Here is a 27,374-nt window from a genome sequence, read left to right as displayed (position 1 = left end):
TCACCCTGCCCAGATTCTTTACAATACTCTTACCTGACAGGAAAAAGTTAAAATTCTCTTCTTAAAGCCCTTGGGCTGACAATCAGAATCACATTCTCTGCCTCTTTGCCTTTTTACGTCAGGAGTTGCCACTGATTTGTTGGTACTGCTTTTCTGGTAAAGGATAAGCTTGTCTGCTAACTTCAAAACAAATCTTGTGACAGGAGCATCAGCTGCATAAGGCGGAGAGGAGAGGAAAATTGATTACAAGCTATTGGGTGTTCCTTTTTATTCTGGGGGTGGGGGGATTACTAAAACTCATTATTCTCTGGTAATAGTTTAAAACATGCCCCTTATCTTAGGGTAGGTTTATAGAAACTAGAAAGGTGAACCTTCCTAAGAAACTTATGTTGCCCATTTAAAAGACATATACCCACGCATACCCCCACATACATAATAAGTTTATGAAGTTTATAGGCACCCACTCCCAGGCTAACTAAATAACTAAATTATTATATCGGTGATACATAACCACCAATGACCAGGATTTTCTAGAGCCATTATAAAAATACAATTTCCACTTAAATAAATGAGTTTAAGATTATATTTAATTGTAGAAGGGAAGTTGGAGTTCGTAATCATGAAAATCTTATTGTAATGTTTCCAAAAGGAACAATATGTATTCTAGTGAGCAGCATTTGATGAGATTGTTTCCTTGGAAATTGGGATTTGTTTTTAAAGGTTCAGGAACTGGATATGTGTGAAGGATACTGGTCCTACATACCAGTCTGATTTCAGGAAGGATATTATGTCATTCCCTAAACTCTCTGTGTGCAGGTCTTGATTGAATAGAAACAAAAGTAATTATTTCCCTGTGGCTTGATTTAAAAATACATTAGGCTTAGAATAAAAACCAGCTCCATTTTAGTTTCAGAGCTGTGTGACCACAGTGTTTGACCAGATGCCATCATCGTTGTGGACGTGGGGGCTCGAGGAACGTTGGATGATGATTTGTAGTCTGCACCCTGTAGGTGTTCCTCGGCATACGTGTAGAGTGTATTGTGTCAGACAGCGCATGCAGATGGTTTGGAATATCTTTGACAGTCTCCTTAAGTGAATTTACAGGGATTGATTTTGTTAAAACTTACTTGTGTTCTTTTTGGAATGAAGATTATTTTTCCATTGAAGACTTGCAGTTATGAAGGAGCACATGCACGGTCATCGAATGTGTATTCTGTGTCTATGTTTCATGTTGCCTCACTAGAAAGTCTGAGCATCCTCCCTATTTGATGTTGGGCAGTGGAACCTTGGAAGCTCAGGAATGCCTAAAAATGAAGTGACAATTAGCATCATAGGAAAGTCTGAAAAAAATTCCAACAGTCCAGTGATTAGGAACTCATTATTTGTTAATAGCATACAATTGTATCATAAGACATTGAGAGAGCAGAAGCAAAATGATTTGACTGGGTTTACTGTATGCGTAGATTGCTTACTGTAATAGTAGAAGACACTGATCGATTATTTACAGTTTGTGCACTGCTCTGAGAGCTTTGCATATATATGTCCATTTATTCTCAAAAAACAAATTCTTGCAGGTGAGTACTATTATTATATCAATTTTAAAGGCGTGAAAACAGAAATATGTAGAGTTCAAATAACTTCTTCAAGGCCACATAGTAGGAGCTGGTATTTGAATGTATCTCTAGAGACTGTGCTCAGTAATACCCATTTTTCTGGTTTGTTTTTATATTGAGTATTAAACTACTGAACGTATGGTTTCTGGATAATGTAATATCTCCGTCTTTTCCACTCAGGGTACAGCAATGAACCATATCACAGATTTAAACTGGTCACTTAACTGTGAGATTTTCAATCTGGTCTTATTTCTTTTTTGAAAGTAAAGTGCTGTGTGGTTTACCTTAGCCCTTGAAGAGTTAGTACCCAGTGATACACAATGTCAGATTATTTTACTAATGGCCTACAAGCATTCAATTAAAACTTATAAAGTGCATATTAAATTAATAACACCATTATTTTTGGTAGTTCACGTATCGGTATCTTAAAATAACAACCACATCCGTAAAACTATTTGCATTTCTCTGCCATACATCTCTCAAGGAAGATTTAGCATTATATTAAGATAATGTGGGGACATCAAAACTTAGTCTTTCATGGCTGTTGGGAACAGTGCAAACAAGAGTAAGTTGCTCTTCACTGACCTCATTACAGTGGGATAATCACTGAATGACATGGACATGATTCAACAGCAGACCCACTCATGGGAAGGAAAAACAAGGAGGAGAAATAAAGGCATCTTTGATGATGCATAGGATCAGAATTAGTTGCTCCAACTCAGGATGAATCTAAACTTGCTCATCTTAGGGCAGGCTCCAAAATAGACTTGCATCATTTCTCTAGCCATCTTTTTAGTTCTGGAGTTTTAAGTACAGTTAAAAAGAGGAGAGCTATGTAAAATAGAATATGCTGTTTGGCAGAGTGAAACTTATCACACAAGTCATACTGCCCGTAATCCTCACCCCACAGTCTTGCTGAATCAATGGGGAAATTGTTGTAGGAAGAGAGAATGGGAATAATAACGGTCCTTATGTCCCTCACAGGCAGGCAGTTGGGACGGGCGGGAGGGAGGATGCTGAGGAAGTGGAGGAAGAGCATGTGAGGCTGCGTAAAGGGAGAACTGGGATCTTGTGTCATCAGATAGCTGCATGTGCACACACGCAAATTATTTGGAAAATCCAAATTTAAGCAGATGCGCAAATGGGATTGCTTTGTGAAAGAAGTGATCTTGCTATTAACTTTTAAAAAATATTTTGAATGCTTTAAACATGCATAATACGGACCAGATTACAATAAAGTCCACTGAATTATTGGGAAGGGGAAGAGAGAGACAGCGATGCAGGCTCTCTTCAGACACTCTCCTTCTTTTACTGTGGCAAGTTTTGGGACTTCACTGGGACTTCATTTTCTGTTGAGAAAATAAGATGGTCAGACTATGATTGCTCCTTCTGGTTCTCAAGGTCTCCCTGCAGTTGAGTCACTAACTCCTTGGACAAGGGTGTGTAAAGCAGGGAAACTGAACACGAAAGTAACAGAAGCTAAAAAGGAAACAGAGTAGCTGTCTAATGTAGAATAAATCAGTGGCTTGGAATTTTTCTATCTTGTCAAGGAAATGGTAAAGTAGGTACCGGATTTTAGTTCTACTTCTGATGCTAATTTTGTGATCTGGAGCAAGTCACAACTTCTCTGGGCTTTCTTTTCTTCCATAAAATAAAGAGTTTGCATTAAGTAAATGTGATATTCTTATCAGCTCTAAAATTCTAGGATTCTGTGATCACAGGTATTACTTTCAGAGAGAGATGATGCTTATTTATATTTTCCTCATTATGTCACTTACCATCTGTCCCAACATGCTTCTTTGATACCTGTTTATTGCTCTCATTATCAATTTTATAGGAATATTAGGATGTCCAGTCTATGGACTACTTAAATGTTAAAGCCTATACTTATAAAGAAACTTGTAAAAAAAAAAAAAACCCTTTTTTTCTCAGGAGTTTTTGCAGTGCCTGTCCTACTGCAAGGACCACAGTGATTGGAAAGTATCCATATAGACATACCCCTGTTTCTTACAAAAGACCTCTTTTCTTAATAGAAAATGCTGAACGTAGAAAAGAGAATTAGTGAAAGTTGGACTTGCACTTTCATTGACGTTTGAGCGGAGACTATTTTTAGAGATAGCCCCTGAGTTGAACTCAACTGGAGTGCGATAAACTGCCTTTTTTTATGTTCCCAGGGAATGGAACCGGGCATTAGTGATGTAGTCTTTCTCATCCTCCATCAGGACAAGTGGTATCTTGGGGATTTTCCCAAACTCAGTGGTGGCATTGCTCACCCGTGGCGTAGGGGACCTCCACCAACTGGGTAGCGTCAGCCACAATTAAACATTTATTTCTTCTTTGGGAATTGCCCTTTCTTTATGCTTAGCATCCTCTTACTCAACCACTTTCCGAAATAGAGAGTGAGTACGCTGGCAGAAAGACAGATGGAACACAGAAAACAGGGTGAGAATGCATCCGTCATGTGTTGCTCAAATTTTTTTTTTAAAGTGACAACTGTCAAATTCATATTTTATGAATCGGAGCCTCTTTCTATACAGTGCTGGTGACTGAAAGGGCCTGTACACAAGGGATACTGTTTAACCAGAAGTTACAGGAAAATCTGTTAAGTGAATTAAGTCAACTACCTTTGAATAGTATTTTAAAAATCATCACGTAATAAAAATGTGAACAGTCAAGAAATAAGTACTGGAAGGAAATTAGGAAAGAGCAATATGCTTGTACACATATAAAATTTAAGAGTTTAACTTTAACTAAATTGTGACTTTCATAGCTGCACTTCACTGCTTTTATTAGCTCTGATTTTATAAACACATATCCCAGATACAGGCAATTGCCAAATCTGGGCTTTGTGACATTAGTTTGAGTGAATAGAGATTCATTTTTTCCCTCAAATCTTTCCCCTCTATAATCAGTGCTTTAATTCTTAGTAAATTCTGGACACTAGTCGAATCTTATAAAACAAAATTTCTCAAGAATTCCCTGGTGGCACAGTGGGTTAAAGATCAGGTGTTGTCACTGCCGTGGCTCGGGTCGCTGCCATGATGTGGGTTCAGTCCCTGACCTGGGAACTTCTGCATGCCACGGGCGCAGCCCCCCCAAAAAATTTTTTTTTAATTTTTTTTAAATTGAAAAAGATTTCTCATTTCCTTAGCAACCTAATCAAGGCAGACATAGAAACACAAATGGGGGGGGGGGGCTGGAATCACCGCTAATGGTCTGAGCAGTATCATTTGATGGCCCAGACAAATTTAGAAAGAGAGAATGAATGACAAGTGGGTTTTCGTAAGCTTCTTATGTAAAGGGAAACGAATTGGTGGAAATTTAATGGAAACAGGTTGTCCGTGGGAATGTGCTCTGTCTCTGCATCTCATTCGCTATGAAAACAGGTGCTGAGACTAGGGAAGAAGCTATGAGAAGATGACCACGGGCTGCACATCAGATATTGGCGTGAAATGAGGATCACGTAAAAATCATTTTCCATCTCCTCAGGGTCAGTCCGAGTATGATTTTGGTGTGGGTAAAGACATTGTATATCCATCGGCATTCTCCCTCATTATCGCAAGGATTTAAAGTCATTTAGAAAAGATAAAACTCAGCTTTAAAAGATAAATCTGGTGGAAAGAAAAATGGAGGTCAATTAATAAGCTAAAACTAGGAGGGGATATTATATAGAAATTTACAACTTAAGGCCGTGGATAATTACTGAAAGTGGGATGCAGATTTCAGCCTGAGCCTTCCTAATCTAAGCAAAGAGGAAAACATGACCGGGAGAGAGTTGCCACGTCCATAAGGTAGAAACGTACCAGCACAGCTTTCCCTGGGACTGGATACTGGGGAGAATTTTCTCCTAAGAACTTGATATGTGAGAGCAGTTTTTCATGCAAATCCATGAAAGAGACCGCAGGTCATAATGGATGGTACTTTTAAACATTCCTACAGTGAATTCAATAGCACATTTCTTACAGCATCCTGTAGCAGAAACGAGGGGGCATAACAAAAAATTATAATTCAAGAAAAACATTTGGGGGAGTTCCCGTTGTGGCGCAGCGGAGGCAAATCCAACTAGGGACCATGGGGTTGCGGGTTTGATCCCTGGCCTCTCTCGGTGGGTTGAGGATCCACCGTTGCCGTGAGCTGTGGTATAGGTTGCAGACATGCCCAGATCTGGCGTGGCTGTGGCTCTGCTATAGGCCAGCGGCAACAGTTCCACTTGGACTCCTAGCCTGGGAGCCTACATGTGCCACAGGTGCAGCCCTAAAAAGACAAGAGACAAAAGAAAAAATTGGGGGATGGCATGGATGGGGCAACACAAGGAGGTTCAGTATGTAATCATCTCATTCTCTGGCTTAATCTGGAAATGGCATGGGCGCTGTCTAGCGATAATTTCTCTGTGTCTGCTTCTCAGAACTCTAGTTGATGGATGCATAGGGGAAGAGTGCTTCTGTAGTTGAGTAATTTTGGGAAACACTGCATCCTCTTTTCCTTTTTGGAAATTTGCACCGAAGAAAGGTTCAGAGATATCCTGCAGAAAGTAACGTAACTTTGTTTAAATTGGTATATTTCATCATGAAACCTTTTATTTTTACCAGATACCAGAAAGTGACATCTTGCAAAACCAATATCCTCTGGGAACACGTTTTGGAAAGTCTGATTTAGAAAAGTTCAAGGCCTGTGATTCGTTCAGATAGTTCTCAGGGAATGTGTTTCTCGCATGAATTGGGCAGTAAATAGTTTGTATCTCGTGGAGTAACATGTAAAGGTTCTCTTTTCACATAAGGTCAGCTCTATATACTTACAAATCAACTGGGTAAAGGCAGATTGGTTATCTTTCACTAAAATTAGCACCCAAAGGAATATTCTAACCTGATTTGTGGCCCCTGCACATTTGCCAGTTAGAAAATTGAAGGAGTAAGGATATGGGCAGAGTTAATCATTATAAGAAGAATACTGTCTTCAAGTAACCCTACGAGATAGGTACTACTGGACCAGAAGAAAGAAATGCTTGCTCTTTAGCTCTGGATCTGCCTAACCTGTGATAAAGCTGAAGTCATAGGTGAGTTCCAAAGCAGTCTGATGTTACAGCAGCTAATTCAGAATATTCCATTACTGCTGGAAAGCAGAGTCACTGCCCCACAGGAAAGAAACAGGCAACTCTCTAGGAGTCTTAAATTCCTCCTGGCTCTAGGTGATGTGGGAGGTAGTATCCTGGAAGCTCAGGCTTTGATGGGTAGCTCAGAGTCAGCTTCTGATGTCAGGGTCCAAATGTAGCTTTGGTTACATGAAGTCTTTCTAAAGACAACAGAATGAAGTGACCTGATAGATAATGGGTCATTTTCATTAGTAAAATCTGTTTGGTTTAGTTGAAGGAGCAACTTAACCAAGTTTCCCTGGAAAACTAAGTTATTTTTAAGGTAATTTTCCCTCTGCTAATAAAGAGATAACGCATTAGCACCTGTATCATGAATGATATTTTTTGAGAGAAGTGCACAGAATATCAAAAAGCTGCTAGAGGATGCATGGGCGGATTGCCCAGACCTCATAGCCCAAATCCCCATGTTGTAAAGCCACACGGGCCACAGCAGTCACTGTAGAACGAACGGCGCAGCCCAGGGTAGGGCAGATGCACGGGTTGCTGTGAGAATTTATTCACTCTCATTTGAAAAGACGTGAATTGTCTTTTTTTGGAAAAGCTCAGGATCAAAAGGAGTTTAAGTGGAGCAGTTGGAAAATAACTTAAAATTATAGAATATGCTAATGCTGTTAGAAAAAGGAAATCAATAATAAAGCCAAAATGTCTGGCTAGACTGTCAAATGATGTCTCTCACGAGGCGTAGGAATCCTGACAGTTTTAAAGGTCTGACAGAGGCAGAGCTGAGATACCAGTGATTTGCGCTGCCTTGTCTGTCTACGTGCTGATAAAACACCAGGATGAAACCGTGTAGAGGAGAGAGTGAAGATTGTGAAGGAACTCAGAGGTCTCCAAGTAACGAATTTGCATGTCTGTATTTTGAGCTTCCTGCATTCCAACCCTCTTCTTCCTGGTAATTTTGAAAATCATGCATATGGATGACAAGACCTTTGATCAGTATTCCATCTCTATAAGTGAACAGCAGCATTTCACACACATTTGTATGCACCAGATGAAACATTGGAAAAAAATAGGATAGTCATAAAATCATGTTTTCTTCGGAAGGTTTTACTACCCCCAAATTATTTATAATATTTAAAATGACTATAAGAACTAAGAAAGATTCACAATTCCAATGATAATGGTATTCCAACTATTCTCGTCTCAATAAGACGAGACTTCTTAGTCGAGGAATTTAAATCTCTCCTAAATGCTTTCAAGGACACAATACGTTTCCTGTTAAAGGCATGTCTCGAAATAGAGAATGAAATCCATTGCAGGGTCCTCACTTAGAGGACCATGTGCTGCATATATTAGTTTCCTGTTAATCAAATTGCCTTCGCTTCTGCATTGATCTCTTGGTTTGGATAGGAGCATCTGCTGACACCCCTTCCCCTCACTCTCCTACCCTTACACTACTAGTGTTCCATTCTACGTGTTATGGGTATTTGTTGTTGTTGTTTGTCTGTTTTCTGTTTTTGTTCTTGCCCACACCTGGAGGCATGTGGAAGTTCCCAGGCCAGAGATTGAACCTGGGCCACAGCACCAGCCTGAGCCACTGCACTGGCAATAGCTGGATGCTTGAGCCACTGAGCCACCAGGAAATACCATGTCTGCTATATCTTTAGGAGGAAGTTTTGAGGCAGATAAAGTTTTTTAGATATTTTTATTACTGGTTTCCTAGGGAAAAAAAAAAAGGTGTTGGGGGAGGGGGAAGCGTGGAATTTGGCCAGAAAGAAGGGAAATCAGTATTGCAGGAAAGCTTGAATAGTGCAAAAGAATTTCAGTGACTGAGTTTATCATCTGTTGGTCCCAACCCTGAGTGTGCTATATAATCCAACTTTTGAATTGTTATGTGTTATCGCTGGCCAGGGCAACAAATCTATTGGAGTTGCTTGGAACAGCTCATGAAATGGTAGTACAAAGCATCGAGAGAGGGGTATTTGCTGCTTGCCTTCTTCTATGGCAGTCTTTCAGGAGTTCCTCTGTTGATGGGATAATGAAGCCGGTGTTCTTAGGAGCAAATAACTGAAACATGTTGATTGAATCTCAAGAAACACTTTCTGCTCTTGATCATGAGATCAAGATTGTCCTAGTCCATTCAACCCAAACTTTTAAACTTTCTATACCTAAACTTTGGAACAAGTGGAGGCCTTGAGAGTCATGCAGCCTGAATTTGAACCCCAGCTCTTACAGCAGAGTGACCTTGGACAAGTTTCTTAACATTTCTAAGTTCCTCTTCAAGCAACATGTAGCTAATAATAGTCATTGTCTGAGTTGTTGCAACCAATGAGAGAATACACTTAAGCCCAGCACACAGTGCCGAACACACACTAAGTGCTCAATAGAAGGAAGTACATTTATATTAAACACTCACGTACACTTGGCCCTTCAAAACATTCTATCAGCAGACGAAGAGTAAATCATGTACTGTATACCAAGTTTACTAAGACAGGCACACCTGTTGCCACCTTGCCATTTTTGTGTGTCCTTCAAAGGATCTACCACAAAACTTGAAAAAAAGAAGTGGGGGTTTTTTGGTGGTGGTTCTTTGTTTTTGATCTCACACTGCAACGAAAACCATTGTCCTTCCCAATTGTTGTTTCCTCTGTACAGCAGTTATTCTTTCAGCTGCCCTGAACTGACCTCAAGTGGTGGGTTTAGGCCACGTTTCAGCTCATAAAGATAAACAGCAAAGTCTGTTGATCCCCACCTTCCACCAATAAAGGAGGCAGGAAATGTTCCCAGCTCTTGGAATAACCTGGTGGTAAACTCTAAAGCTGCGAGAGGGCAGCGGTGCTGAAGGAAAGGGAACTGAGCCCTCACCAGGCTGGAGGGAAAGGCCAGGGAGGTTATCAGTGTGGGGGCGGTGAGAGCAAAGCCCTAGACGAGCCTCATCAACTAGTGATACATGGTTAATAGCTACATAGCTGATGGTCTTATCTATAATCTGGGTTCCCCTCTCAACAAGTTGTGATTTTCTAAATTGATAAGGTAACTTGGAGATTCTTCTTAATTTTATAGAAATGTTCCAGGATGACAGTGGCCTTTGCACAGAGGAGTTCATGGGGGAAAAAATGCTATAAAATGTAGATAAATTTTTTGATGCCCAGTTGGCAGTTTAGAAATGAAACATTCTGTTTCTCAAAATAATTCAAATAGGGAGAACTCATCGTGGCACAGCGGTAACAAACCTGACTAGTCTTCATGAGGATGCAGGTTTGATGCCTGGCCTTGCTCAGTGGGTTAAGGATCCAGCATTGCCCTGAGCTCTGGTGTAGATCGCAGGTGGGGCTTGGATCTGGTGTGGCTGTGGCTATGGTGTAGGCTGGCAGCTGCAGCTCCAATTTGACCCCTAGCATGGGAACTTCCATGTGCTGCAGGTGTGACTCTAAAAAAATAAATAAATAAATACAAACCCCACTAATTCAAACAAATCATTTAAGAAGCTTTCATTGCTCATTTCCCCTAAGGACTTCATTCCTTTTAATTGAGGCATATCCTTCATAATTGTTGACTCCTCCATAAAAGATTACACATGAATATGATCATTAACGTTTGTCGAAATTTGTTCTTAGAGTTGAATGGACTCACGTGGATTCTTCTGTTTCATTTACATTTGTTTATGGAATATATGTAGTCTTAGGTCCTCTTCCATTTTGGTGCCCCCCCCCCCAAAGAGTAGGAACATTAATCCAGTCTCTGTGTATCATAACTTACATGTTAATCTTGGATTTTTTTTTAAGATGAACCACTTGATTTCTGCATATGATGTCCTGGAAACCCCTGAAAAGCTGTCCTAATAGGCATTCTGCAGTAGTAATAGACTGCACGACAGTTTGTGGAGCAACTCCACAGGCGTTGTTGTCGTGAGCACGGTGCGTGTGACGGTACTGATTGTCCTGGATTGGGGAGCCTTGTTCCCTAGGGTCCGTCTTCCAGAGACCTGACAAGTGCGTGTGCACGCTTTTCCTACTTCGGAAAGTTTCTCGTCTCATTTTCGTTAAGTCATTCCTTTGGAAATGGATTTTTCACTTGGTCTTGTTGTGTGAACAAGCCCATTTCCCAGAGTGGACTCTATCGAAACGTGTAGACTCACTTGATCGAATACGGAAACTTGGCAGTGAGCCGTATGGTTGTAAAACATTAACTAACCAGTAGAAGAGAAATGGTTTCAGAGTCCAACTTTTTCCTTTGCCCTTTCCGTGTAGAGTGAAATTACTTCCTCACATCCAGCTTTACACTTCAGTTTCTGACAGAGCCCTTCTAATTCTGTTTCACGTGACGTTTCTCCTCTCACTTTTGTCTTCCTCTCCCATCTTTGGTTATTTTAACAGAACTGGCCCTGGACACGGCAGCTTCTATTCTGGGAAGCCTGTCGCTTTCTTCGGTAACGCAGGGATGACGTGGAATTGAGACAGGTTCTTTTCAGCTCATTAACTGTCAGTCATGCTTCCTTTGGCTGCTGGAGTTTGTGCAGCTGCATCCAGAGGGACAGGCGAGCCATGCCTCCTGGGCTGGGGCAGAACTTTCCACTGGGTGACCCGAGTGAAAAGGAAAGTGGAAGTTTGGATTGGTCATGGAGAGACACCGTAGTTTATTAACATTTCAGTGCATTTAGATCAAATACTTGGATCTGGGGAGTGATGATGTGGACTTTTTATCAATTCTAAGCAACAGATTTTAGCTCTTGAAACGATGACAAAATCTTTAAAACCCTAACAGTTACTTACACGTACTCTTGTTGAGGATTCCTTCTTACATACCAGGAACCCTTTTCAGCACTACATATATTACTCTGTAATTTTCTTAAAAGTCTCAAGAATTAAATTTACTCACCTGGGCAATAGACACAGTAAAGCCTAACAGGCCTTTGATGTTCATTGTTCAGATGCATAGACAAAGACTCAGAGTTAAATAACTTTCCCAAAGTATCCTGGCAAGTAGGTGGCAGAGCTGGGCTTTGAACTGAAGTCTTTGTGATTCAGAAGCCCACGTTCTTCACCACGGACAACCCTGGCACCCTCGTAATTAGGTAATAAGCCTGTCTACCCAGCACCCAGGCAGGCTGTCTGGGGTTTCTTCATCACTTGGGACCTCCTTGCTCCTCTCCGTCCCTCTTCTCCCCCTCCAGCCCCTCAAGTTGTTGAAGGACTTTATTCTGTATCCAAAACCAGCAGCAATTCCTCACGCTCATTTTCTCTACTAACCACCCCCCACCACTCTCTTGAGGGCTGGCTGCTCTTCAGCAAGGGCGCCCTGTCCAAAGTAAACATCACGGCAGCAGCATTTGGCCTTTGGCAAGGATTCTAGCAAGGTTATGTAGGAACAAGCATACCGGAGTTAAAAAACCAGATTCCTCCACCCCAAAACTCCTTTCCCACCTTCTCTACCCTGCAAAATGCTGCCCTTCTTCCTAGAAAGTGCTGGGGGTGGATGCTGTGCTCCCCCAGATTTCCCAGGGGTCTTGGGGCCCTGGAGCTTGGCAGCACATGTGCTCTTCACCAGGGGCCTTAGCAGGTGAGAATCGAGGTGGGAATCAGGTCAGACCGGCAGTGTTCTCTGGACCTGGACCTCTGCTCATCACTTCTGTAGTGGAAGGAAAGCATGTGTTCAACCAGGGTCTCCATTTCCTGAGAGAAGCCCTGGACTAGAGTTTTTTTGTTGTTTTTTTTTTTTTTTTTTTTTTTGCCCAGATTGTGCAGTTTTGACCTCAGCCACAGCCGAGGCCTGCAGAGCAGAATAGTTGCAGTTGTGCTCTGCACTTGTAGCTGGAGAACAGTAGCCAGTCAGAAGAAAATATCGATGTTCTGCCAACTTCTGCTGTTTGTGAAATTTTGCCAGAAGCAAAAACAGGATCAAAAATAATAAACAGACCTCCTCCCTTGTTGGATGACTGCTATTTACATAAAGAGATTGGTGGAACTGACTGTGCTTGTGTGACTGCTCCGGGAAGGGAGTTTGTAAGGAGAAACGGTTAATTTTTTGGTGCTTGGTGGCATGTGATTTGAGGTTTTCTCAAATAACTGGGTTTGTAGGCACAACCCATGGTATAGGTGGTAGTGCTGCTTCTTCAATACAAGCAGCCTAAATTGTGGAGAAAGCAACCAGACACATGAATTACATTCAGCTACAAAACTTCCACAGGGAAAATGAATCTTGAAGACAAAGGAACAATGTGACTCTTAAGACAGTGAGGTTTCTCGAGTGAAAAGAGAAACCTGACCCGTAGAGCAAGTTCAGGGGACTGGAAACCAGGACACCTGGTTCCAGGACACCTTTGTCCTGGCCTGGTGATCATGGATGTTTTGACTTAATCTCCCAGTGCCTCAGTTTCTTGTTCTGTCAAATGGGAATCATCCCAGCTCCTGCTATCCAGTGATCTTATCAAGAGAAAAGAGAATTGCTGTGAATTTGATTCAGATGAAAGGAGTCCTCCTCAGTTCTGGCCAAGTGAGGCCAGGCACCTGTTGGGAAGGATCTCAGGGCCTGAGCACAGGAGCCATGCAAAACAAGCCCCAGCGCTTCAGTCCTCAGCTGGACATAAAACATGACTCTTCTCTCCCTTCAATAGTGATGTGTATCTCCCCTCAAGGATGTGAGAATAATGGGCCTCTCTGTGGTCTTTTTTTTTTTTTTTTTAAGTGTTTGTTTCTCTCTCTCTCTCTCTTTTTTCTTTTTTTTTTTCTTTTTTTTGACCATTTCTACAGCATGTGGACGTTCCTGGCAGGGGTCACACCTGCACCGCAGCAGTGACCCAAACTGCTGCCGTGACAGTGCTGGATCCTCAACCCACTGTGCCGCAAGAGAACTCTGTTTTGTTTTTAATTTGTTCCCAAATAGCCCAACTCTACTAACTCTTTTATATTTTTTTATATTTGATGTGCTCTGAGGGAATATGAAATTAATTAGGGTCATTTGAAATGCCACTTTTCCTTATTTTTCTGCCATTCTGAGATGTCGAGAATTTTACTTGTGTTTTTTACTCAGCTAGTGAATATTGTTTCACCCTTGATAAATAATTTCTTATAATCACAAGCAGAATAAAACCTTCTAAAGTGAAAGACACTGTGTGATCGACTGGGGGACTTTGACAAGTCAAAGTGTCACAGATCACATGCTTTCTGAGTCAAGAATCTCCAGTATAAATCAGGCTTCCTGCCAAGGCCAATCAGCAGTGTGGACGGTCCTCCTTTAGGCAGGACAGCCTGGTGTGACTGTGGAGCTGGAGACTTGTAAGTGCTCTCTGTGGTCACAGCAGATTGCCTGAGAGTGAGAGGCCTGAAGGGACCTGGTGTCACCTGCCCAGATTATCTGATGAAGGAAGGACGTGCCCAGGACTCTCTTGGGGCCTTGCCCGGCCCAGCCTGTCTTGCAAAGCCTCGGGAAAGAAAGGTGAAAGGATGCCCCCTTTATAAACATATTCCTTTAAGATGCTGGAGTTTTGTTCGGTAGTTTCAACATGAGTTTGTTTGCTTCTCCGTGTTCGAGTGTGCTGGTGGTGGTGGATTCCAGGAGCAAGGGCAATTATTAACCCCAGACTGCTGTGAAAATCTTTGAAAGTTGCTGAGCACGCTGTGTACGTAGTTATTACCTGGAAAGGCTTGGTGTCTTGAGTGCAGTGGCCTTTGAGGGGAAACTTTGTGAATGAAGAGGCAGGAGCTTGTTCGGTGGAGAATAATCCAAGCGTTTGATGGTTTCCCCAAACCTTTACTCCAGCGAAACTGACCGCTAAGACTTTATCACTTTCTTTCCTGCCTCCGAGGGTAAGATGGACATCTCTCCGCGCCCCCACGGACTCGTGGTGCTTTGGGTTTCTCTGAAGCCTTTGGCCTAGCAGGACACAGTTCTTGTTTATAGCTGGCTTTGTTCAATGATCAGCCATTTAAATAAATTACAGTGTTTTGTGATTTGTGTTAATAATTTGACATAGGCGTTAGGAAGCCTTCAGATCCTTGGTTCATCAGAGAAAGACTCTCTCAGACATCTTGTCTTTGGCTCTGGAGGGCTGTGCATTTTCTGAAACTTGTAGTTTGCAGGTGCAGTGTGCACTGAGTAAAAGCGTGGGCTCCAGTGTTCTCTGGGCCTGGGTTCAAATCCTAGTTCCAACGTGAATTAGCTGTGTGATCTTGAGCAAGTTCCATGACCTTTGTAAGCCTGTTTCCTCATCTACAGTGGGAGCAAAACTAATAACATCCATGGCCTGGAGTTGTTATGGAATGAAGTGCTGTCACACATGCTAAGTGCTTAGCACAGAGCCAGGCACTTACTCAGGGCTCAATGTACATTCATTCAAAAAGGAAACAGAAAGGACACTACAACCCAGCAACACTGCTATTTCACAGTGGATTAACTCCTCTAGAAAAGATAAAAAAAAAAAAAATACCCAAGTTTGGGTTAACTACATAAAGTAGAAGCTAAGGAAGGGCCACCGTTAGAGTGGATCTGAAATTAGAATGTCTCACGTTTCCTCAGAGGAGGAAATACATGACTAGGGCAGCTTGGAAACTATGGGATTTTAAACAAGGATTTTCCTAATCAAATGGAATTTACCTTTGAAAGCCGGTAACTATCAAACTCTGAGTATCACAGAATGTATTTTTAGTCCTCAAACTAATGAGACCAAACCCCATACGTCACGTATGAACTTCAGGTCTGGCATGAAGCTGATGGGAAGGTATCTAACTCTTAATCTTTCAAGTCTCACTTTCCCAAATGAAGTGCATCTGCCTTAGCAGTGCAGTCAGTTGGGAACTAATCACACATCCTCCGAACTACTCTTGTCAAATGTGAGATAAGCCCCGAGGAAGCCCATTAGCCTGCCTTCACCTCACCCTCAAGTGTGTAGCCAGCTCTGAAGCCCAGGAGAAGAGAGGCAGCACAAATAGCAGGAAAGTGTATCTTCAGACCCTATAGTCCCCATGGCTTCTTTTCAAAGACAGCCTTTTAAGTCTTCTGTTTTTACTTAGTTTTGCTAAACTCCGAACCTTGAATCTCAACTTGGTTGTAGCCTACTCAGCCTGCTTACAGAAAATGAAGTACATTCGTTCATGATCTTTCTATTTTTGCGTGGAGGGGCACACTCATTCACCCGCTCACAGAGTCACTTTTAAATGACCTACTCTGTGCCACGTGCTGTTAGGTTTTGGATATAACATCACATTAAAAGAAAATTCTCCCCACAATCCAAGGGGGATTTTAAACGTGTGCCACTGGGTGTCGCAGGTGCTGAGATGGTGTCCAGGCAGGACGTGTGGAGGTACAATGGCCAGAATCTGGTTCTGGCTTGCTTTATTTATTTATTTATTTATTTGTCTTTTTGTCATCCTAGGACTGCACCTGCAGCATATGGAGGTTCCCAGGCTAGGGGTCCAATAGGAGTTGTAGGCACTGGCCTACACCACAGCCACAGCAATGTAGGATCCAAGCCGCCTCTACAACCTACACCACAGCTCAGGGCAATGCTGGATCCTTAACCCACTAAATGAAGCCAGGGATCAAACCCAGGTCCTCATGGATGCTAGTCGGGTTCGTTAACTGCTGAGCCATGGCGGGAACTCTTGGTTCTGGCTTTAGCTATCAGCTTGTTGGTGTTTTGGTGTTTCATTGCTTCAGCTTCCATTCCTTCAGCAGAAAATAGCCATGCCGGGTATCACTGGAGGGTAATTCTCACTAGCCATCTGGGAAATCCTGAAGTTAAGATTCCACCTGTTTTTGCCTCATCAGTTTGCCGCATGTCTTCTTTAAAATCTGAATAACTCGTATCCCTTCATCCAAGAACATGGAACTCTCTCCCTCTGGTGAAAAGTACATTGCTGCTCTCCTTTGTTCTCAAAAAGTCAAGGCCCATCATTTACAGAGAGCTTGTTACCTCCATGCCAACCTGCTAGGCTGGCATTTGTGCTCCCCTGGAAGGACTAGGATAATAGAGAATTTCTCATGCAATCAGCTTTAGTAGCAGAACAATAACCAATACAAACATTTAAGAGAGGCTATGTTTTAGGAATGAATTTCACTTCTGTATCAGTTATGCTAGTGAAGAATCTAACATAGTCAATATTTCAACAAATAATTGTTCAAAGTCGATTGCAGGATCTTTGCTGGTATTGGGTGTGATGGAGAATAATATACAACATGGTTACTGCTCTCAAGGAGATTACAGTTAAGTGAGATAAGACATATAAACTCTTACTGATACCAACCATTCCAGAGAGTACATGGTTCAATAACCAACAGATTATTAAAACATGAGTATTCATAATAAGAGTGCATTGTCAGGGCAGTAAGGTAAGGAAAAAGGTTATTGGGCCTGAGCTACAGAAAGTGGCTGTGTTTCCACTAGGCAAAACTCAGAGCAACTTAATCTAAGTAGCGCAACAGAATGAATTGAAAAGTATGATTTAAATAATTAAGAATGTAGTCCATTGTACTGTGGAGCACAGGGAACTATCTATACACAACATCCTGTAATAAACCATGATGGAAAAGAATATGAAAAAGAAAAAGTAATTCAGTTATAGGATCGATCGTATAACTGAATTCCTTTTCTGTATACCAGAAACTAACACAACATTGTAAATCAACTATACTTTAGTTAAAAATGTGTGTGTGTGTGTATATATGTATGTATTCCAAAGCTAGTGAAACGAGGGGTGATAGAAAGTGAAACGATAAGGCGAAAAAAGAAGTCTGACCAGTCTACAGTGAGTTTGGCATTTCTTTGCTAGGTAATGAGGAGCTACGGAAGTGGAGAAGGAATGGGATGAAAACAGTAGTTTAGGAAGAAGAATGAGTGAACATGTTTGAAGAGGTCGATGGACTATAGAGAGAGAGGAATGATTATTGAGCCTGCGTGTCAAAGCATGACAAAAATGATTGTCTCATTTAATCCTCATAATGGTAGGTACCGTTGGTGTTCCCATTTTAAAGGCTGAGAAACTGAGGCCCGGAGAGGTTAAAGTTACCTGTTTGAATTAAACCCAAATGACGCGCAGGTCCTGAACCCAGGGCTATCAGACTAAGTCTGTCTGATTGCACATCTCAAGGTTTCCCCTTATAGTTGCATGTGTGTTGTTGCAGTGACTACCCAGAAAAATACCCTGAGGGATGTGGATTTTAACTGTGATGATGCAGAGATGATAAACGTAGGATGTAGCTCCGTAACTTTTGGGAATGACAAAATATTTATGTGCCTTTAAAACTTCAGTGTTTCCAGTTCCTCATTTATCTCCTCAGGCTTTTTCCCAACTCGCTCTGATAAGAATCCATTCATTGGATTTTATTACTGTATTTTCTCCTAGACCTTTTCATTCTCCTTGGAGACACCTATCTGGTGATTTGTGTCGTCAGTAATTCTTGCTCAGTAAATAATGGGTCAACTTATAATGTAATCCCTGGATTTTAATTAAGTTACTTGATAGAACTATACATGTTTTACCTCTGCTTTAGGCATGATCTCTTTAAAAATTTATTGGTAAGGGGTTAATAAAGACTAATGTGGAATGAATTTAATATGTGTGGTAAGGAGATTTAAATTTTAAACCCCTAGACCTTACAAATTGGCTTGAATGATTTTGTTTTTCAAAGAAAGTCTTTTCTAGGAGTAGTATGCACCTAAACACAAATATAATTTAGTGTCTGATTTCAGAAATGTGAATAAACCAAAATACCAGTTACATTGGGCCAATGGACTGAAAGAGTTTGAAGCCAGAGATTAACTTACAGAGAGACGTGATAAACAGATGTCCCTATAGGACACGTGTTCTTGGTGTTTATACCAGATTCTTAAGCAGCCAGTCATTATTTTATCAAAAAAGAGAATTCCAAATATGAACTGCTCCAGAAGTAATTTAAAGATGTTTAAATATTTTATGAAGCATGAAATCGCACCCCTCTGCCTCAGACAGGTGCCCCACTGGTTTTGAATTAAAAAAATACTTATATTTTTATAAGAATTATTAAAGTTTTACTTCTCTGCCTGAATTGTAGTTCATATTCTGAATCTAGCCCCGGGTTAAATCCCAATTAAATGAAAAGCCTAGAGAGCCTCCAGGTGATGGAGTTGATGAGCTTACTTGGATAATGTGCAAAAGATACTGAATTCTCCACTATGCTCTAATGCATGCTGCACACATCCTGCTATTCTCTCACTATGCTCCAGTCTCTTGACTCCTCTTTGGAAAACAACTTTTCACCATTTCCCTCAAGTCCAGCCTACTTTTATCTTTATCAAATGGCTGTCTCTCCACATCAAGATGGGCAAAAGGTCATGGTGAGTCAGGCAAAGTCTGTCTTTGTGGAAGGTCATGGCCATACTTCTTCCCATGACCTCTCCCAAGAAGCAGAAGCTAGAGGTCACTGCCCAAACTCTGGGTCAGTGCCAGCTTCTTCTCTAGGGCAGGCTGCTTCTGACCCAATACCCAGCTCCTGAAGGTTCATGGCTTCCCAAGGGAGTATCCTTCTTTCCAGGTTCACACATAAAGTTCTTATCTAATATTTATATATGAATTTAATTCTCCCTTGTTGATCATGCTGCTCCACACGTGGATATTTTGATCACCACAACTGGGAGGTGGGTGCTAGTAGACTCCAGTAGATAGAATCCAGGGATTCTCTAAACATTCTACCAGGCGTGGGATAGCCTCCCACACCAAAGAATTATTTGGTCCAGAATGTCAGTACTACCACTGCTGGGAGAGCCTGCTTTACAGGGAGTTTTTATAATTGTCCTTCTAAAAATGAGGAAACTGGGCCTTAGAGGAACTAATAACTTGCTTGGGATCCCACAACTAGTAAGAAATGGGGCCAAGATCCTTAGTCTCACATTCTTACCTCCTTTTGGTACTTCAGCTAGCCTGGCACCTGCCTAGCAAGAACAAACCTGGAGGGGGCAGTGGTTCTCACCTTTCTCATGTCCCAGGCGGTGTGAGATGCATCACACCTGTCATAAGGAACATAAATCCCTTTGATGGACATTGTGCCCCCACATCTTCACCCTTCAGAGATGGGTGCAGTGCTCACGTGGGCATAGTTGAGACTATAGCTCAAGGTGTGGGTAGAAATTGTGCTCTAATCTCCCAGAAAGAGACTTATAAATGTAACGACTAAAAAAGCTGGAGCACAGGGCACAGGGTGTGTGTGTGGGGGGGGGGGGGGCAGGGGTCTGTGTGTGTTGTGGGAGGCCAGTGTGTGTGTGTGTGTGTGTGTGTGTGTGTGTGTGTGTGTGTGTGTGTGTGGGTTGGGGCAGGGGTCTGTGTGTGTTGTGGGAGGCCAGTAAGATCTTATCTTACAATGACAAGCAAACAGCTAATTACTTGTCATTTTGGAGGTAATTGTTTTCTCATCCTGCAAACATGCCAAACAGGAAATTAATCTAAATCCCAGAAAGTTTGGATCATCTGCAGATTGTCAGAAAAGAAACACTAATTATCACTGCCCCCCCCCAGCCCCCGCCGCCGCCGCCGCCAACACTCATATCCCCTCATCACATCTAAGACACAGGCTGAAAAATGGCAGCTGCGGCCCATTGCTGCCAGCATCACACTAGGGCCCCATGCGTATGGGAACTGGAGAGAAAACATCACAGGGCATCTGGCAAAGACAGGCCCCAAGCAGACGGGACACCTGATTAATGCCACCCAATACACAGTGTCTGGTTGTGAGTCAGCCTTTCCGATGGACCCATTCATCACTTTGCATTCCATGTCTGTGCAAGTGCTGGCTTCCCTCTGCCTTAGATGAATGAGTCTTCAGGTAAGAGATGATGGTTAAAATGTCAGGCCAATGTGATCTGCAGTCAGAGACTCAGACATCTCTGCTCAGCCTCTGGCGTCCCAGCTTGAGGCAGTCTCTTCATTTCCAAAAGGACAGGCGAATTCAACCCAGGTTATTCCCTTAGCTGAAGCGTCTTCCGCTCCTGTCTTCTCACTGCTTATGGGCCCGAGTTCCCCAGGAAAAGCCTTTTAGGGGCAAGCAGCTCAACAAAGGACAAGCAGCCTGCCTTCCGAACTCAGGCAGCCCAGCCCGCACATACAGTATTTTAACTGTTCTGGGAAGAATGAAGCATTCATAAGCCATTCCATTTTCAAGAAAAAAATTTCCTGTGACATTTTAATCCCCTTTTGTGCTGGAGCATTTTTAGAGTTTTCTCCTGCCAGTCATCTCGAAAGTTTCATCTCTCTCCCTTTTAGCTGAATTACATATTATACGTCATGACCCACAGTAAAAAATAATACCACTGTTATTGAATGAAAGTCTCGTTTTTTGGGTTATTCTGGGCTGTGGGTCAGCCTACAGATGCTGAGTTCTGAAAGTCCCAAGATGTTATCTGGCTGAGGCTTATGTCAGGAAAACAAAAATGAACTATGAGATGAAAGTGACCACCTGTGTGCTCCAATTTGGTTTATGTTTCTGTGGAATATTTTCTGTAAGTGATATGACTGAATGCCGTAGCATTTTTCCTAGTAGGAGATCTGGCTTATTTTTGCCATCTCTTGTCTGCTTATGGAGTTTTTGTGGATATTCTCTACCGAATTTAGGGTTTCTCAACCCCAGCACTGTTGACATTTGGGGGCCAAATAGGCTATCCCGGGCGTGGTAGGATGTTAGGAGGCATCTGTGGTTTCTACCCTCTAGACACCAGACGGGTGCTATTCCCAAGTTGAGAAGCAAAACTTGAAATGTCACTGCCAAGTGCTCCTAAGGGAGCAAAATCACCTTTGGTTGAGAACCACAGATCTAAATTAAAAATTAGCTAGATATGACTGAATCCATCCTTTCGTTCATTCCTTTTACAAGTATCTCTTGAGTGCGTCATGTGTGCCAGAATCTTGTTGGAGACTAAGTTGCAAGATGAAGAGGTCATAATTGTTGACCTACGGGGACTTTCGGGCAGACAAATTTGAATTTAAGTAATTATATCAGGCATGCACTCTAATGACAATATACAGGATTCCACTTGGAAGTTCAGGGGAGGAAGTCTTAACTTTGAATTACAAGGCTTCCTGGAAATTCTTAATTTGCCATTTATTCAGGAAGGACCTTTATTTTCAGGGGGGGATAAAAATTCGTGTTTACCAAGACATTACACTATGGAGAATCCCAAAACCAAACCTCTGAATTCTTCTATAAATGTATTGATTAAAGTATATTTAGATTCTCAAATGTAAATAGAAAAATGCCCTAGTTTCTAGATAGGAGCCCGATGTACGAAAGATATACATGAGCGCATCTGAAGGATTCCTTTGGCTCACCATGGTTGCAGGGGCTAAGTGAGCCCCAAGCCTCTGATGGTGTCCAGGCTTGGTTTTAGGAAGCTGTCTGCCATGCTTTGCAGTCAGCAGTCAGTTGTCAATCTTTGCCTAGTAGTAACACACCGAAGTGTATGTTTACACTGCTCTAGGCTTCAGATTTGATAACGTCCCCAGAAAATGGGGAGGACAGTAAAATCAAACCAGGGTAAGCTGTCCCAACACCTGGAGCTGTGTTGGCGATGGTGACCCACTGAAGCTACAGCACAGAGAGCAGTTCCTAGCACTCAAGTTGGGACTCTGCCCTTTCTCTTTACTTGCAAACAAGTATAAAATATACGATTAAAAGGGATTTTTTTTTTCAACAGCATTGCTTATTTATTCTAATTTCTTCCTTATTTGGGTAGGGAATCCTTCTAAAAGGGATGGTTTTGAGTGAAGGCAAATTAAATTTAAATCATGTGAATTGTTTTAACTCTGTGGAAGGCAGCGTGAATTAAACCTTAAGAACCCTGGCTGGAGAGTTAGAGAGACCTAGGAAAAATGTGAAGCTCCGCAAGGACTGGCTGTGTGACCTTGGACAAGTTATCTGCTTCTCGTTCTCTGTCGAAACTGGAGTAATAACACCCACCCCGGAGGATTGTTGTAAGAACTGTAGATGTTCCCAAAATGCCTGATGTAAGCGTTTGGTCAAACGGGCTGGTGGCAGCTTACACACTCGCTGTCATATACCCCCTAGAGGTGTGCATGTGACCCTGTGGTTGCAAACTGCCGTTTTGAAGATAGAAAAGAGCAAAACCAGGAAGCTCTTACGATCTGTGGAGCAGCTGTGTTACTTAAAAGCCAAGAGCAAAAATAGTTGACTTTGCTTCTCATGTGACGATACCCTTGGAGGTTCTTCGGCAGAGCAAAGCACTACAGATGAGGTCGGGGGCATTGATCATTTATTGAAGAGCTGATGCTGATTAGAGAAGGGGAGATCAGCAAGGCCGTTGTAGCTTAGGAAGGGCCTGCGTAGGTAGCGATAAATAAACTCTTTGAGTTTGGTTTTTGTTAGACGATCAGGAATGCTTTTTAAAATCGAACAGAAGTGGCACCACTTTCTGGTGATGTCTTGGGCCTGACTTAACCATGGACAGAAAGGCCTTTGCCCTTGACCTCAGAGACGTAATAAAAGGGCACCCAGGCCCACTTTCCATGTTCCCTTCGGCCAACAGCCATGTAGATGTTGCTGAGGGGAGTGCTATTAAGGCAGAGGAGATCTCCTGCCAAGGTGGAGCTCACGTCAGATCCTCAGGACTGACACCAAAGCAAGTGCGACGTTTAATAGTGGAGACACGGGTGAGAGGCCTCTTTCGAAAAGGTTCTCTCCTTTTCTGTGACTCTTCTTGCCTAGATAGCCTCCTTCCTCATCAATATGGTTCTCTGTTAATTCTTAATTTCTACCAAAATCTCGGAGGATATTGTCAGTCCCCAGGCAAACGAGGACCATGTAAATTTTGCCAGTGTCTTCCTCAAAAGATAATTTCTTCGTCATTCCCCCATTTGTTTATTTTAGCACCTATTGCAGCTGGGCAAGACAAGATAAGGGCAGTGCCCTCCAGGGGCTTCCCCTGTAGTTGGGGTGGGGATGGAGGGCCATACGCAGGTAAGGACAGTACAGGGTGAACCTGCAGCAGTAGGTGTTAATGCAGGATGCCGTGGGAGCCCCCGGATCTACTCTGAGGGCCTTAGGGGAGCTTCCAATACAAGGGGATGCTTTGACTGACTTCTGAAGGAGACCCTCAAGCAAAGATAGAAAAGAAACACATTCAAAGGGGGGAAATCTCATGTGCTGTAGCCTCAAGGTATGTGAAAGCCCTGTCTGTTCTTGAAACAGAAAATTAAGGGGAAATCGTGTTTTCTCCGTGGAAGCAGAGGCCTAGACAGATCACTGTGGCTCTGTGATGACTGTGCACATATAATTCCCTGTCACTGGAGCCCGTCTCTAAATCAGTCTGACTGTAAAAGTATATATACCTCTCTGCGATCCTTGTATAGAAAACCTACATATAAAATTAAGTTGAACATCTTTCATCGAAAACCACAATGGTTTTCAGAATATTCAACTCTGCACTTAGAAACAGTCTGAAATGCTTATAATCCATCTCTGGGCCTTTTAGCTCGGGAGTCTAAACACTGCATATTCAAAAGCTGTCCCTTGCTGCCTTCTCCATGCTCTTTTTCCTCCTTCCTAATCTCTAGGATGAAAGGTTGCAGGGTCCTTTGCAATAAGCTGTCTCTGTACTATTGGTCTTCACAGCCATTAAACTATAAGTTTACTTGAAATCCAGTTGAAACTTGCTGTCTTTATTTTTTCCTCAATTGAAAACACAGAACAACTGCTCTCAGGCCCATCTCTTTTTTAGGAAGACGGTTGTGAAAGCATCTAGTCCAGTGACATAGTATGGGTGGGCTATTGCTTGCTTGAACTATGCTAAATAAAGGATGAACCCAATTCTCCTTGGTAATTAGAAGCATTGATGCTGGAGCCAGAGGAAGATGCTTTGAATAAATTTTGTAGCTGAAAGGAGATTTGCAGATGAGGGACTATCACTCAGCAGCTTAACCCAAGAAACTGATAAAGGGGAGCTGTCCATTTCAAATGAATCAGAGCCTTATCACGTGCATATAAAACAAAATGACTAAATGAAGCAGCTGGAAGATTATAGTGAGTTTTAATTATCTTTTAATAGCCAAAGGGCTCTTGCCAACACATGCTGATAATCTGTCAGCTGCTATATGCCACACCATCTCCATTTATGAGTCTCAGCTGTTACAAATTGGAAAATATATTTACAGTGATGATCTTTTCTTGTTAAATGCAAATTCCCAGAGATGTTCAAACTGAAATTTGGCCTCACTGCTTTGTTTCTGTTGCCCTCTTGTGTGGAACTAAAACAGGCTGGCAAAATCTGATAATAATAACCCATCTCCTTCTTATTAATAATTTATGACTCATGATGACATAATAACCTCAATCCCTAAATAGTAAGGATGAACTCTTTGGGGGGGGGCCCTCATAGATTGTATTTCTATAAATGGTCTGTAAATGATTCTTTAATGATTTTTTAAGGCAAATCAGTCTGTCCCCTCCCCCGCCTCCCCTTTGGCAAATCCAGCTCCAGTGATCTTTGAGCTCCGAGGCTCTGAGGCAGCTACCCTGGTGTCAGTCGCATTCACTCTCCAGCCTCAATGCTTAGTGTGATGCTTGCCATGCAGTCCAGGGTAGAGTGGATGAGAAAAGCTTTTGAGTTTATTGACCTCTGCCTACTTGATTAAAGTTCCTCTTGCCTTGACTTCATTGCTGCCTCTGTTGACTGTCTTTACTGACGTCTTTGCCAGCAAATCTTACCCCCTCTCCCCACCCTGAAGTCTGTTCCCCAAGATTTCTTTTCCAGTTATGGCTTTTATTACCAATTTCAAAAGGATGGTTCCCAGATCTCCATCTGCAAGTCAGACCTTAGGCCTCTCTTCCAGCTCCAGAGTTCAAATTGCCTTATTGAGCATCTCTATTGTATAATTGTTGTCACTTCTAATTAGCATTTAATAACTGACTGTATTAATTTTCTGTCTGGAACCCTTTCGTAATGTGGTTAGAGCTTCATCTGTTTTTTTTTCCCATCTTCTTGATAAGAAACTTAAGAGTCATTTTGAAAAATTCTCTAACCCTCAGCTCTGTAGTCAGTCTCTAAGCATCACCATTTTTTTTCTTCAAAATATCTTTGGGTTTGGCATAAGGATTGAGCTCTTTATTTTCACCGTAAACACTGTGGCTCAAATACAGAAACTTCTCTGTTTACTTTCAACGTAAACATTTTGACATATAAGCAAATTACCCCTCATTGAAGTTTCTATCAGTCCTGCTCACCCTGGCTAGATGGGGTTAGCAGCAATGGGTATCACTTCATTTCTGCCATCACATGTGTTTTGATCACCACTTTTAAGCTTGATTAGGAAGGATTTTTGCAATCACGTTGAACTAACTCTGGTCTGATTAAAAAAAAAAAAATAATAGTTCAAAGTTTAAAAGCAATTCAGTTCCAGTAAGAAACTACAATTACCATGGAAATGAAAGTAGAAGTTTTTTAAAAATTGAAAGAAGAGAAAATGTGTTCCCTACAGACTTGAAATGAAAACGTCAATAGTTTTCAAACATTTTAAGTGCTAACGGGTTCGGCGGGAATGTGAGTAAACCACCATGTTGACAAGTGAGACGTGGATGCTCACGTGGCTGTGAGAGGCGTGTTGACAAAGGGAAACCCCGCTGGACGTAGCCTGCGCGCCCCGCGGGCCAGCAGGGGCCTCCCGGGGAGGCTGGGCAGAGGCGCCAGGACGAAGTGCCCATCATCAACCCAGGAGGGTTTCTCAGCTCCCTTGTTGATTCAGATCCACCCACCAGAGTGGCTACAGCTCAGGGCTGGCAGCAGGCCCGAGGCACATTCATCCCTCGGCACTCCACGAAACCTAATTTGCAAGTTAATTTTGAAAATCAATCCTTTGGCTGTTGAGTGTATGCTCATCTCCTTTAGTATTTCCATAGGCCTAGTTAACGAACACCATTGGAAAGTGACCAGATGACGTTAATCAGTCTGTATTTACGTTTAATAGAAGTACGGGTACTCTTTGGTGATGACGAAGGGCCTTCTATTACCTGCAGACTATCATGTGTGTGTCGCTTTAGGGGAACATGAGCAGAAGGACCCCTGGTGAGTGCTGTCTCGGCAACTCGGGATGAGTAGAACCAAGAACCTGCTCTCTTCCCCCACCTCCGCCCCCCTGTCGTTCCAAGCAAGTGCTTACTTATGGCCCAGGAACCACCCCCTCCCTGCCTGGGGAGACGTGGGGCCGAGAGGAGGGAGGAGCATGGGGATGTTTTGAGAGCTCTCTCACCTGATCTGACTTTTTCTGTCTCTCGCAACCTCAGAGCTCATGGCCTGCATGACAAGAAGAGAGAACTTGTCCCAATGAAATGAGCTGTTGGCAGGCTCACGGCACCGTGAGCGCCTACCCCATTCCCTCCTTATATAGACTTGGGGGAAAGAGTCAGGCCCCAAGTGTGAGTGGTTCTTCTTAGAGACTGAGGCACTTGGTATACCGGATATGTCTTCATCCTTCGCTTCGATAATAATAGGGAAAGTCCTGTCCACCTTCCTAGTTGCAAGGACATAACGATCCTTTGTCATAAGCCGAGAGCAGAGTTAGGATACTTGGATCTTTCTGAATGTGAACCCCTACATATCAGTTTATACATCTATATGATGTTTTCAACTCTGTTGTATTCGCAGCACACTCACACACTCAAATGTGGTTTCCAGCACCAGAGGAGGGGTTGAGAGACCTAAG

The 27,374-nt window shown here is 42.4% G+C and overlaps 1 protein-coding gene across 5 annotated transcripts in view; it reads left to right on the top strand.

Annotated features, from left to right (window-relative positions):
• Positions 1–27,374, top strand: part of STARD13 (StAR related lipid transfer domain containing 13) — a 220,355-nt gene that overhangs the window by 49,013 nt on the left and 143,968 nt on the right. The gene's annotated exons all lie outside the window — the stretch shown is intronic.

The sequence above is a fragment of the Phacochoerus africanus genome, chromosome 13 (assembly GCF_016906955.1).
Source record: "Phacochoerus africanus isolate WHEZ1 chromosome 13, ROS_Pafr_v1, whole genome shotgun sequence".
NCBI lineage: Eukaryota > Metazoa > Chordata > Mammalia > Artiodactyla > Suidae > Phacochoerus > Phacochoerus africanus.
This window is presented reverse-complemented; position numbering and strand designations above follow the sequence as displayed.